This window comes from Pan troglodytes, chromosome 20 (genome assembly GCF_028858775.2).
Source record: "Pan troglodytes isolate AG18354 chromosome 20, NHGRI_mPanTro3-v2.0_pri, whole genome shotgun sequence".
NCBI classification, from domain to species: domain Eukaryota; kingdom Metazoa; phylum Chordata; class Mammalia; order Primates; family Hominidae; genus Pan; species Pan troglodytes.
This window is the reverse complement of record NC_072418.2, coordinates 16,690,312-16,703,836: the sequence shown is the minus strand read 5'-3', so window position 1 is coordinate 16,703,836 and position 13,525 is coordinate 16,690,312. Positions and strand designations below refer to the sequence as shown.

Genomic DNA, 13,525 nt, shown 5'->3' with positions numbered 1-13,525 from the left:
TCCCGAGTAGCTGGGATTACAGGCGCACGCCACCACACCCCGCTAATTTTTGCATTTTTAGTACAGATGGGGTTTCACCATGTTGGCCAGGCTGGTCTCAAAATCCTGACCTCGTGATCTGCCCACCTCAGCCTCCCAAAGTGATGGGATTACAGGCATGAGCCACCACGCCCGGCGAGGTCTTTATTTTTATTTATTTATTTATTTATTTATTTATTTGAGATGGAGTCTCACTCTGTCACCCAGGCTGGAGTGCAGTGGGGTGATCTCGGCTCACTGCAACCTCTGCCTCTCGGGTTCGAGCGATTCTCCTGCCTCAGCCTCCAAGTAGTTGAGATTACAGGTGCCCACCACCACGCCCATCTAATTTTCGTATTTTTATTAGAAATCGGGTTTTGCCATGTTTTCCATACTGGTCTCGAACTTCTGACCTCAAGTGATCCGCCCACTTCCGCCTCCCAAACTGTTCGGATTATAGGCATGAGCCACTGCACCCAGCCAGCAAGGTCTTTATGAACTGTATTTTGCGCTGACCTCCTGTCTTATCCTGTGACTAAGAATGCCTTAACCATTTAGGAATGAAGCCTAGCAGGTCTCAGCCTCATTTTACCCAGTTCCTGTTCAAGATGGAGTTGCTCTGGTTCACACGCCTCTGGCAGAGGGGGCACCTACTTCCTCTCTCTGGGCCTCCATTGCCCACCTGTCAAGAGCGGGGAGCGTCCCACTTTGCTGGGTTCGCTGGGAATTATGTGGCTATTATTACCTCTACAACCTTATCTCTCCTGGCTTTAGCAGAAGTTCCTGTTCCCAGCTTTGAAGGCAGTTCTCTCCCCCCGTTTTTTGTTTTTTTTTTTTTTTTGAGACGGAGTCTCACTGTGTTGCCCAGGCTGGAGTACAGTGGCGCGATCTTGGCTCACTGCAACCTCTGCCTCCCAGGTTCAAGTGATTCTCCCACCTCAGCCTCCCCAGTAGCTGGGACTACAGGCACGTGCCACCACACCGAGCTATTTTAGTATTTTTAGTAGAGACAGGATTTCGCCGTGTTGGCCAGACTGTTCTCGAACTCCTGAACTTGGCCTCCCAAAGTGCTGGGATTACAGGCATGAGCCATCGCGACCGGCCCCTCCACCTGGATTTATGAGGCTTGCTTCGTCTCTCACCACTCAGGCTCATTCTGTGGGACATCCCCCCTCAGATAACACTGGCTACAGCATCCTCTCATTCTCCTACCCCACTCTCTTATGTTGCTCTCAGGACTCTAAGGAGCCTATCTTACAATTTATCTGTTTATTGTGTATCCCATCCTAGAATGCAAAGTCAAGGGAGTTGTTTGCTTTCTTTTTTTTCCTTTTTTCCTTTTTTTTCTGAGACTCAGGCTGGACCACACAATCATTGCTTACTGCAGCCTCTACCTCCGGAGCTGAACCAATCCTGCCAGCCTCAGCCTCCAGAGTAGCTGGGACCACAGGCACATGCCACCATGCCTAGCTAATTGCTTTTTTTTTTTGAGACAAAGTCTCGCTCTGTCGCCCAGGCTGGAGTGCAGTGGCAGAATCTTGGTTCACTGCAACCTCCCCCTCCCGGGTTCAAGCAATCCTCCTACCTCAGCCTCCGGAGTAGCTGGGATTACAGGCATACACTACCACGCCCAGCTAATTTTTGTAGAGACGGGTGTCTTGCTTTGTTGCCAAGGCTGGTCTTGAACTCCTTGGCTCAAGCAATCCTCCTTGCTTGGCCTCCCAAAGTGCTGGGATTACAGGTGTGAGCCACCATAAATGAAGTCACCTTTCTTCACTTGTATAGCCCAGGGCCTTGCACCGAGGAAATATAATGTTGGTTGAATTAGGAAACAAACTTAGGTGGAGTCACTTTCTGAATGCCACACAGCAGGGCTAGCATTAGACTGTTTTCTTTTCCCCTTGCTGTTCTAGGGCCTACCTGGGATGAGAATGCAAAATTTAAGAGAAGGCCAAAGAGCTCAGTCATAAGATAATTGACATTTAAAACATAAAAAGTAGGCCGGGCGTGGTGGCTCACGCCTGTAACCCCAGCACTTTGGGAGGCCAAGGCGGGCGGATCACGAGGTCAGGAGATCGAGACCATCCTGGCTAACACTGTGAAACCCCGTCTCTACTAAATATACAAAAAATTAGCCGGGCGTGGTGGCGAGCACCTGTAGTCCCAGCTACTTGGGAGGCTGAGGCCGGAGAATGGCGTGAACCTGGGAGGCGGAGCTTGCAGTGAGCCGAGATTGCGCCACTGCACTCCAGCCTCAGCGACAGAGCGAGACTCCCGTCTCAAAAAATAATAATAATAAATTTATTTTAAACACAAGATCTGACCCTGAGCTTGCATAACGCATCTCACCTTAATCCCTGTGTTGGCGGATCCTGTCTTTATTTAAAATTGTGATGTTTTGTTCATCATAGATTTATTTTTTCCCATTAATTTGGATATTTAACAAATATTGAATTAGAAGATTATTTATCTTGATGACTGAATTTTTGCTCCCAAGATGTTCACCCTAGTCCGGGCCCTGTTTCTGTCTCTTCTCGTCCTGCAGCACCCGGACAGTCCCTTGAGGAAACTGAGGCACAGAGGAGCGTATGTGTGGGAGGTGTGTGTGTGTGGCGGGGGTTGTGGTGAGCTCTCCTGGGCGGACTGAGCTCCCTGGGCTGGGCCGGGAGCTGACCTTTGCTTATCCACCGCGGTTGAAGCCGCTAATGAAGTCCCCCGCCTTGCAGAGACCTTTCCCAAGGCGGCCGCACCGCCTGCGGGGCAGAGATAGCCGCGGTCACCCCGGCAGCGGTGACCTTTTCCGGCTGGAGGGGACCGGGAGGCGGGAGAGGGCGAGGCGGCCGCGCTGTCTGGCCGGCTTGGGCGGAGGATGTCACCCCAGCGGGTGGGAGCTGGGATCGAACCCCGCCGCGGCCTCCCGCTTCCACCCAACCCCGACGGGGCCATGGGCAGTGGGGAAGGGGGACGCGCGCCCAGTGACGTCATCGAATCCCGAGTCCGGCCTTCGCCGCTGTCGTCACAGAGGGGCTGCGCTGCGTCACTGCATTCCTCCCCTGACGTCAGCGCAAGAGGCCAGAAACTGGCCCACCGAGCGAGAGAGAAGTCTGGAGCGGAGTCTTCCTTTCTCGCCTTTTTAATTTGGTAAGACATGCAAAGTGTACGCAAGAGCGGACTACAACTCCCAATCGGCCTTGCGTGCCGAGCATGCGCACGGCCTCCAGCCAGAGAGCGCGGCAAACCTTTGGTAGATTGACGTCCCTTTAGTCGAACCAGGAGGCCGGTTTTACATCGGCAAACCAATCCCGTCCTACGAGTCCCACCCCTTTATTCTTAACCAGCTGCTTCCCTGCCGGAGTGACGGGCCCGGCTGCCTTTGAGGGTTCAGTTTCTTTTGATGGACATTCATACTGATAAATCAGATCGCCGGGAAGTCCAGAGGGTGTTGAAAAGCGTGCATCGGAACTAATAGTTTAGCGGCAAGGCCTGGCGCCGTCCAATCACTTCTCCGGCCGCCGCCAATCACCCCGGGCCCCGCCCCCCGCGCGTGACGTAACTAGGGTGGGTAGCAACAGTTGCCCCGGTGAGGGAAACGGAGGCGCCATAGCCACGGTAGTCGTGGCGACCAAGCAACCCGGCAACGCGAGTCAACAACAACAACCGCCCGGCCGACCCCCACCCCCACCCCCCAGGCCCGGCCCGGGGACCCCAGCACGTCCCGTCCCCTTCCCAACATCGATTCCGAGACCTCCGAAAAGCCTTTCCGCAGACAGAAGTGGGGAGAAGCGGAGGTAACCAGGGCGGCCCCGGGGTGGCTGGCCGGGCCGGGATGGGCGGCGGGGCCGGGGCGGTGGGTGTCTCTGTGATCACAGTCCGGGGGGAAGGGGCGGGCGGTCAAAATGGCGGCGGCGACTGTCTGGACCGTGGGGGAGGGGGCCGGGGCCCGGCTGGAACGACACCACCCGCCCCCGTCCCCGCGGCCCGGCCCCCGCGAGGGGCGGGCGCTCGCAGGCCCGCGGCGAGTGGAGGTCGGCAGGCCGGGGCGGGGGGCTTTTATATGTCGGGAGCGCGAAGGGGCGGGCCTGGGGAGGCTGGGCCAATGGGAGCGAGGGAGGTACGAGGCGGGGCCAAGGTGGGTGGGCGGGACCAGGAGGGAAGGTATGGGCGGGGCCGGCTGGGTCTCCCCAACTTCCACCTCGGGAACCAGGGTGGGCAGCCAACACCCGGTCCGCCTTCCAGATCCTTAAGCGACTCCCTTCTTCCTTAAGAGCCTTGCAGTTGTCCCAGGACTCAGAACTTGGACAAGTGCCTGTCCATTTGAGGCCTCAGTTTTCCATCCTGTAAAATGGGGAGAATCATTGACATCGCCCTTTTCCTGCAGTACGGGGACTCCTCATTCCTTCCAGGAATTTCACTTACGGCTTATCTTTGAACCTTTTCCTCGTATCTACCGTTTCTGAATGTGGTTTGATAAAATAACTGTCAGCTAGTCCTGATTTCAACACTGCAGCCCACTCCTAAACCTGCCACCTTCTCTCTGGGAGGAAGCAAAGAGGAAGCAGAGTTTCATGGAGGAGCTAGGAGTCGATTTGGCTTTAGCGTGGAGGATCTGGTTTGCAGAAATCAAAGTCCATGGTAGGGAGGAGTGATCATGAGGGAATGCTTTAGAGGAACAGAAACCTGAGTGCTTTTCTCTGGGCTGCTGTTTGAGACCTGATGTTTCCTGGTTTGAGGTTGCGGGGGGTTGTTCCTGGAGATGGAACGTTTCTGGGTCCTGCCCATCGAGGTCTCCCCTACTGGGAATGGGAGAGCAAATGAAGCCTGAGGAAATTTCTTAGATTTTTTAAACCCGCTTCTCTTGGCCAGACACATGTTTTTGTGTCAAACGAGTGTCAACCGAGTCACATGTCACTGACAAGGTCCCAGCCTCTAGGGCCACGTGGGCAGGAGCGGTCAGAGGGAAGGGGAAGCTATCCATGTTTGTGAGAGGAGAATCTTTGCCACTGCTTTTTAGGGTGACAATATCCTGCCAGCTCGGGGAGGAATTTTTTTTTTAAGTAGCCAGCCAGGCCAAGTCTAGTTGGCTTATTCTCCGTCTTGCTTTTGAGCTTAGTGTCGGTGTGCAAACTGCAGCCATTTCCTTTTAAATCAGTCAATAATTCCAAGGAAAAGGATCATTTCAGGCTTTTTCCCAAGAGTTTGAGATTGGTCTGGTGGGGGTTGGCGGGTCCTAACTTCTCCAGGTACTTTTTCTAGGCCTGGCCCTTTTTAGAGGAGGCAGGGACTCTTTGAAAGTTAGGACAGGTGGAGATTAATTTTCAGTAAAACAAACAAAAAAGCTAGAAATGCCAAGTTGCTAGACGGATCATCAGCACTTTTTTTTTTTGGAGACGGAGTCTCACTCTGTGGCCAGGCTGGAGTGCAGTGGCTTGATTTTGGCTCACTGCAGCCTCCGCCTCCCGGGTACAAGTGATTCTCCTGCCTCAGTCTCCTGAGTCGCTGGGACTACAGGCGCACGCCATCATGCCCGGCTGATTTTCGTATTTTTAGTAGAGACGGGGTTTCACCATGTTGGTCAGGATGGTCTTGATCTCTTGACCTCGAGATTTACCTGCCTCGGCCTCCCAAAATGCTGGGATTACAGGCGTGAGCCACCGCGCCCGGCTAGCCCTTCTTAAAAAAGCTAACTGAGCAGGCTGGGCGTGGTGGCTCACACCTGTAATCCCAGCACTTTGGGAGGCCGAGGTGGGCGGATCACCTGAGGTCAGGAGTTTGAGACTAGCCGGGCCAACATGGTGAAACCCTGTTTCTAAAAAAATTAGCCAGGCGTGGTGGCACATGCCTGTAATCCCAGCTACTCGGGAGGCTGAGACACAAGAATTGCTTGAGCCTGGGAGGCGGAGGTTGCAGTGAGCTGAGATCACAGGCCACTGCACTCCAGCCTGGGCAACAGAGTGAGACTTGTCTCAAAAAAAAAAAAAAAAAAAGCTAACTGAGCAGAAAGTGATGTTACCAATTATCTGGTCATGTTGACTGCCTCAGTCACCAGTTACATTTACAGGTGAAGGGCCTGAGGAGTCATTTGACCAGGAAGAGAACACTAGGGTGATTTGAAGCTGACTTGAAACAGTCAGCTTTTCTAGCTGTGTGCTCTTAGGTGAGTTACTTAAGTTTTCTGGGCCTCAGTTTCCCTTCCTTTCATCTAGGGGCAGTAATCCTTGGTAATCCTTTCAATCTCATGTTTCTGTGCTATGGATCCCGGAAAATAATACCTGTTGAATATCAAATACATAGGAATTGCTGAAACTAACTAAATACAAAGTAATTGCTAATGTAGTTATGTTAGCCTCTGCTGTTACGGTGATTGTCACTTCCTGTTCAACCCTCGGAAATACACCGTTGGCTTTTATTTTTATCATTTTGAATCCAGTGAGAGCCCTCGTGGCTTTAAAGGTTGACTTGCTTCTCGCTTGCTGGGCTGTGTGGGTCGATGACAGGGATCCAGGAAGCTGGATACCAGGAATCCAGTTTGTAGTGGGAAAGTCACTCCCCTGGCTGCTGAATGGCTGTTCTCTGGCTTTAGGAGAGTCACTAGAAAGAAAAATCCTGGCCGGGCACAGTGGCTCAATTTGGGTGCTCACTCCCCCAGCACTTTGGGAGGCCAAGGTGGGTGGATCACTTGAGGTAAAGAGTTAGAGACCAGCCTGGCCAACACGGTGAAACCCTGTCTCTACTAAAAATACAAAAAGTAGCCAGGCGTGGTAGCACATGACTGTAGTAGTCCCAGCTATTTAGGAGGCTGAGGCAGAAGAATCCCGTGAACCGGGGAGATGGAAGTTGCAGTGAGCCAAGATCGTGCCACTGCACTCGAGCCTGGGTGACAGAGCAAGACTGTCTCAAAACACACACACAAAATGCTACTTGGGCTCAGGCCCAGACTCAGTCCCAAGCCTTCCAGGAGGCATCTGGGTGAGCGGGGATATGGACATTGTGGGAACGGTGGGGAGCTTGGAATGGCGTCTCTGGAGCCGAGGTCCTCACCCTTCTCCTCTGTCATGTACCTGAGCATCTCGGGGAAGGGGATGGCCAGGTTGCCCCCCACAGAGATGCTGCCTTCAATAGCAGCTGTACAGGACGTGGTCTTCCTAGGCGAGAAAGACTTTCTCCCACCTGCTTCCCAGGCCTGTTCTGGACCAGAAGGCATTGCCTGGCTCTGTAGCACCAGCCGGCTTCTGGCAGGAGGAACTTTCTCACACGGTCTCAGCAGTCGATAGACTGGAACCTGCCTTTGATGCTCACTAGCAGTGTGTTCTGGTGCATCATTTATGCTGCCTGGACAGTAAGAGTCAAAACCCCCACTATTTGCCTGTCAGTTTTCTTTTCTTTCTTTTTTTTTTTTTTTTTGTTGAGACAGAGTCCTACTCTGTCGCCCAGGATGGAGTGCAGTGGCGTGATCTCAGCTCACCACAACCTCCACCTCCCCAGTTCAAGCAATTCTCCTGCCTCAGCCTCCCAAGTAGCTGGGATTACAGATGCCTGCCACCATTCCTGGCTAATTTTTTTTTTTTTTTTTTTTTTGTTTTGAGACAGAGTCTCACTCTGTCGTCCAGGCTGGAGTGCAGTGGCACGATCTTGGCTCACTGCAACATCCACCTCCCGGGTTCAAGCAATTCTCTTGCCTCAGCCATCCGAGTACCTGGGAATACAGATGCCCGCCACCATGACCGGCTCATTTTGGTTTTGTTTTGGTTTGGTTTATTTGAGACGGAGTTTCTCTCTTGTTGCCCAGGTTGGAATGCAATGGCGCAATCTTGGCTCACCACAACCTCCACCTCCCAGGTTCAAGAGATTCTCCTGCCTCAGCCTCCCGAGTAGCTGGGATTACAGGCACCCACCACCATGCCTGGCTAATTTTTGTATTTTTAGTAGAGACAGGGTTTCACCATGTTGGCCAGGCTGGTGTCAAACTCCTGACCTCAGGTGATGCACCCGCTTTGGCCTCCCAAAGTGCTGGAACTACAGGTGTGAGCCACTGCAGCAGCCTAATTTCTGTATTTTTAGTAGAGACAGGGTTTCACCATGTTGGCCAGGCTAGACTTGAAATTCTGACTTCAGGCAATCTGCCCGCCTCAGCCTCCCAAAATGTTGGGATTACAGGCGTGAGCCACTGCTCCCGGCCTTGCCTGTCAGTTTTCTAGGAGCTGAGACAGAGACCAGGCCCACCAGGTCTCTGCCTGTGGGGACTTTACCTTTCCAGTCATGGAGGGAAGAGGAACTAGGAGGAAGAAGATAAATCCAGCCAGACTCAGTGGCTTATGCTTGTAATCCCAGCACTTCGGGAGGCTGAGACATGAGGATCACTTAAGCCCAGGAGTTTGAGACCAGCCTGGGCAACATAGCAAGACCCCATCTCTTAAGAAGATTTAAAAATTAGCCAGGTGTTGTGGCACAGGCCTGCGTTCCCATATACTGTGGAGGCTGAGGCCAGAGGATCACTTGAGCCCAGGAATTCAAGGTTACAGTGGGCTGTGATTGTGCCACTGCACTCCAGCCTGGGCAACAGAGCGAAACCTTGTCTCTAAGAAACGAAAAAGAAAGAAAGAAAATAAACTCAACAGGGAAACACAGTGTCAGGAAGCAAATAAAATAGTAGTATGTGCTTGAGGGTACCTTCAGACCCAAGGAAGTGTGTATAAGCTGAGACCTGAATAAGGAGGAGAAGCCAGCCGTGAAGGTGGCGGTGGGGACAGCATGCCAGGTGGGAGGAAGAGGTGGGGCCAAGGCCATGACAGGCAGGAATGGATCTGCAGCATTTTTTTGTTTTGTTTTGTTTTTTGTTTTTTTTGTTTTTGCAGAGAGGCTCACTGCAACCTCTGCCTCCTGGGTTCAAGCAATTCTACCTCAGCCTCCCGAGTAGCTGGGATTACAGGCACACGCCATCACGCCCACCTAATTTTTAAAATTTTTTTGTCAAGATGGAGTCTCGGCTATGCTGCTAAGACTGGTCTCAAACTTCTGGCCTCAAGCAATCTTCCTGCCCTGGGCTCTCAAAGTGCTGAGATTACAGGCGTGAGCCGCCATGCCTGTCCAGGATATATTTTAAAGAGACAGGGTCTTGTTCTGTTGCCCAGACTGGAGTGTGGCGGTGTGATCATAGCTCACTGAAGCCTGGAACTCCTGGGCTCAAGTGATTCTCCCACTCCCGCCTCCCGAGCAGCTGGGACTTCAGGTGTCGGGTACTATGCCTAGCTGATTTTTTCACTTTTTTATAGAGATAAGGCGTCACTTTGTTGCTTAGGCTGGTCTTGAACTCCTGGGCTCAAGTGATCCTCCAATCTTGGCCTCCCAAAGTGGTGGGATTATAGATGTGAGCACTGCGCCCAGTCATTAGGAGATGTGTGCGAGTATGTGTGTGTGTATGTGTATGTGTATGTGTGTGTTTGTATGCATGCAGTGGCACAATCTCAGCTCACTGCAACCTCTGCCCCACCAGACTCAAGCGATCCTCCTGCCTAAGCCTCCTGAGTAGCTGGGATTACAGCCACACACCACCACACCCAGCTAATTTTTGTATTTTTAGTAGAGACGGGGTTTCGCCATGTTGGCTAGACTGGCTTCAAACTCCTGACCTCAAATGATCCGCCCGCCTCAGCCTTCCAAAGTGCTGGGATCACAGGCATAAGCCACCACGCCCGGCCTCTAGGATATATTTTGGAGGAGTAATTGACAAATCTTCTAAATGAATTGGATATAGAGGATGAGAGAAACACACATCATCCCATTTAATTTTGCCATTCTTCTGCAAGTTCATTATTGAAGCCATTCTACAGATGAAGAGAGTGAGTTTTCTTTCTATATCTTTGGGAGGGCCTTGCTGAGGATGTAAACCATTTGATTAGAGAATCTGGCATCCAAAACAGGGGTCAGGCCAGTCGCGGTGGCTCATGCCTGTAATCCCAGCACTTTGGGAGGCCAAGGTGGGAGGATCACCTGAGGTCAGGAGTTCGAGACCAGCCTGGCTAACATGGTGAAACCCCATCTGTACTAAAAATACAAAAGCTAGCCAGGCATGGTGGCGGGCACCTGTAATCCCAGCTCCTCAGGAGGCTGAGACAGGAGAATCACTTGAACCCGGGAGGCAGAGGTTGCAGTGAGCAGAGACTGTGCCATTGCACTCCAGCCTGGGCAACAAAAGAGAAACTTTGCCTCAAAAAAAAAAAAAAAACAAAAACAAAACATGGGTCAACAAACTATGGCCTGCTGCCTGTTTTTGGCTGGTGAGCTAAGAATGATTTTTATATTTTTAAATTATTGGAAATATCAACACCGGAATTATATTTCATGATATGTGAAAATTACATGAAGTTCAAATCTCAGTGTCTAGAAATAAAGATTTATTCGCACACAGCCTGCTCATTTGTTTACCTATTGTGCGTGGCCACTTTCACATTACAGTGGCAGAGTTGAACAGCTGCTGCAGAGACTAGCCACAAAACTAATAACGTTTACTGCTTGGCCCTTACAGAACTTTGCCGAGCCCTCATTTAAAGTAATAGATTTAAACAGTCTCCATAAGCAGCTGCTGGCTTTGAAGATAGGTGCAGCCACTAGTGCTTTTCTTGGCAGATTCATTGCCAAGGAACAGTTTGTTAAGTAATTCCCTTGTTTTGTGTGCCAGGCTCCATAAAGAAAGGGTTCTCACGCTCAAATATATGGGCAATACCTCATGCTATGTATGTATATGTGATTTATTTCTCTCTAGGGAACAAACCTGTATAATTGCTTAATGTAGTCTCCTTAAAAGGTAGAAAAGGGCTCTTTGGTCAAATAATTGTAGGAAAAAGATTGACAATCACAGTGCTGAGAAGGCCTCCAATAGAGAAGTTGGTTTAGTTGTTCCTCGATCTCCCACCTCCTCCTTTTGAGCTCAGCCTTTTAGAAATTAATCATTGCCTCCTCTTCTTGCCCCTGAGTGGAAGGGATGAGGCCCATGGGCTTTGTGTCCCTAGGAGGAGAAAGAGCCAGTAAGTGAGGAGCTTTTAAAGCCCTTTCTTTGTGGGAGGGGCCACAAGGGGCCAGGTCTCTTAGGGCTGAGAAGGCCAAGGCCAGCATTTCTCAGAGTGCTATCAGGACTGTCTGCCTCAGAATCATCTAAGGGACCAGCTAAAACAGACTCTGGGGCCATTTCAGACTCACTGGGCAGTAGAGCTCAGGAATCTGCATGATGTTGCTGACGAAAGCTTAGGTTGGATTTCCTCTTGGTGTCCCCTCCCAAGAGCTTGAAGATCCTGTCTCCTTCCTCCTCTGTCCCAACCTGGCTTGGATATTTGTTGAATGAATAATAACACCTGCCACTTATCAGTGTTTATTGGGTGCTGAGCTGATCTCATTGGATTTTTTTTTTTTTCTTGAGACAGAGTCTTGCTCTGTCACCCAGTCACCCAGGCTGGATTGCAGTGGTGTGATCTCTGCTCACTGCACCCTCTGCCTCCTGGGTTCAAGTGATTCTTCTGCCTCAGCCTCCCGAATAGGTGGGGCTACAGGCACACGCCACCATACCTGGCCAATTTTTGTATTTTTATAGAGACGGGGTTTCGCCATGTTGGCCAGACTGGTCTCGAACTCCTGACCTCAGCTGATCCACCTGCCTAGGCCTCACAAAGTGCTGGAATTATAGGTGTGAGCCACCGTGCCCAGCCTGATCTCATTGGATCTTTGCAGCAATTTGATGAATTGGGTGTTCTTGTTATCCCCAGGTGACAGGCAACTGAGGCCCAGAAGAAGGTTGGTAATATGTTAATGAGTTAAGACATAGCGCCAGGGTTCATGTGGGTGAGGGTCTGACACCAGACAGATGAAGGGTCATCGGCTACAGTGACTTGAGTACCCGAGCTGGGCCAGATTTGGACCCGATGGTGTGAGGAACCTCCACCCCTCTAACGCTGGCAGAAAGGAGTTTGGGGAGGGCAGGGGCTGGAGGAGGATGGTCTTCGCCTTGTTCAAGGCAGGCAGCAGCCTTTTCCCTCTCACGGTGGGCAAGTTTCTCTGCTGCCCGAGTCCCTGGGCCTCGGAGCACTAAGGCTGGCCACCTGCTAGGTGGGAAGGCCCCAAACGGCTTCTCATCCTGCCTGCCTCCACTCCTACCAGAATGACCTCACCTGGCAGGGAGGGTGGCCCCAGGGCCCTGTCAGCTCTGTTCCCGCCAGCCAGGAGGGTCCTGGAGTCCCTCCCAAGCCTGCCGCAAGCCCAGAGGGCACACCCAAGAGGCAAGTGTAAGCTCCTGTTTCCTTCATCCTCAGCAGCACAAAGCTCTGGACGCTGGAAGGCAGGCAGGGCCAGAAGGTATTTTCATCTTTCCTGGAACTGCGTTAAAGGGCCCTGGGCAGTGAAGGAGCCAGAGCCATTTCCTGCGTGCTTACAGCATGCCAGGTGCCTGGCCACATGCTGCCCACAGGATCAGCTTGAACCCTCAGCAGCCCCGCCTGGTAGGGCAGCCGTCCTCCCATTTCACAGATGGAGCCGTAGGGGCTCTCCTCAAGTCACACAGCTAGGAGGTAGCCAAATTCAAATCATGGTGCATCCATCCCTGTCCAGGGCTCGTTTCTTACCTACCTTGCCCCCCTGCTAACTCGGACACCTCTTGAGTTTGGCATCCAAGAGCAGAACCTGGATCCCGGGGGAGGGAGGCACAGGGAGGCGTGAAGGATGGGAACCAGCCTCCTCTGGGCTGCTTGGGCCGGCTTCCCCCTTGCCAGTTCTGCTGCCCTTAACTGCGGCCTTGGGCAGGGGGCGTAACCTTTGCAGGTGACGCTTGGGTCTCCCTGTTGGAAGAACCGGCAAGATGCCGTGTACTTACTTTAAGAAGCAAATGAAGGTTGGGCGCGGTGGCTCACGCCTGTAATCCTAGCACTTTGGGAGGCCGAGGTGGGTGGATTACTTGAGGTCAGGAGTTCGAGACCTGCCCAACCAACATGGTGAAACGCTGTCTCCACTAAAAACACAAAAATTAGCTGGGTGTGGTAGTAGGCTCCTGTAGTTGCAGCTACTCGGGAGGCTGAGGCAGGAGAATCGCTTGAACCCGTGGGGGCAGAGGTTGCAGTGAGCCAAGATCGTGCCACTGCACTCCAGCCTGGATGACAGAGTGATACTCCATCTCAAAAAAAAAAAAAAAAAAGCAAATGAGCCCTGTGCCTGGCATCCTGAGTAGGGTTGGGGACTGACAGAATGTATCTGGGGGTCAGAGAGACCTGGGTTCAATCCCCCCTCACCAGTTGCTCGAGGCTTTCAGCAGCCTACCCCTCAGCCTCGCTCAGCTCATCTGTAAAATGGGCATGATGATGCCTCCCTCACACGACTGCCAGGAGGAGGTGACCTCAGTGGAGGGGTCTGGGGGCTCCTGGTCAACCAACAGCAGTTGTTTTTTACCTCCTCCTTCCTTTGAGGGTCACCCTGCGGCTGGAGGGCCATCTGGGCACATCGTGGCACATGGGTGCTGAGTGTTAGTGCAGAA

The 13,525-nt window shown here is 52.2% G+C and overlaps 1 protein-coding gene and 1 long non-coding RNA gene across 9 annotated transcripts in view; one reads left to right on the top strand and one right to left on the bottom strand.

Annotated features, from left to right (window-relative positions):
• Nucleotides 1-2,414: 2,414 nt before the first annotated feature.
• Nucleotides 2,415-3,011, bottom strand: LOC107969675 (uncharacterized). The gene is made up of 2 exons (XR_001711644.3): nucleotides 2,693-3,011; nucleotides 2,415-2,587 (listed from the first exon to the last, which is right to left on the bottom strand). It is a non-coding gene; the product is annotated as an uncharacterized LOC107969675 (long non-coding RNA).
• Nucleotides 3,012-3,060: 49 nt separating this feature from the next.
• RFX1 (regulatory factor X1) overlaps nucleotides 3,061-13,525 on the top strand; it is a 45,473-nt gene continuing 35,008 nt past the window's right edge. For 3 of the 8 annotated variants that reach the window (XM_009434870.5, XM_063800577.1, XM_054673918.2), the window contains exon 1: nucleotides 3,589-3,806. The gene's annotated coding sequence lies outside the window, so the exon portion shown is untranslated. Of the gene's footprint in view, nucleotides 3,160-3,573; nucleotides 3,807-13,525 lie in introns of those variants that run through there. The other 5 variants (XM_063800578.1, XM_063800576.1, XM_016935276.4 and 2 more) reach the window with 4 other exon arrangements.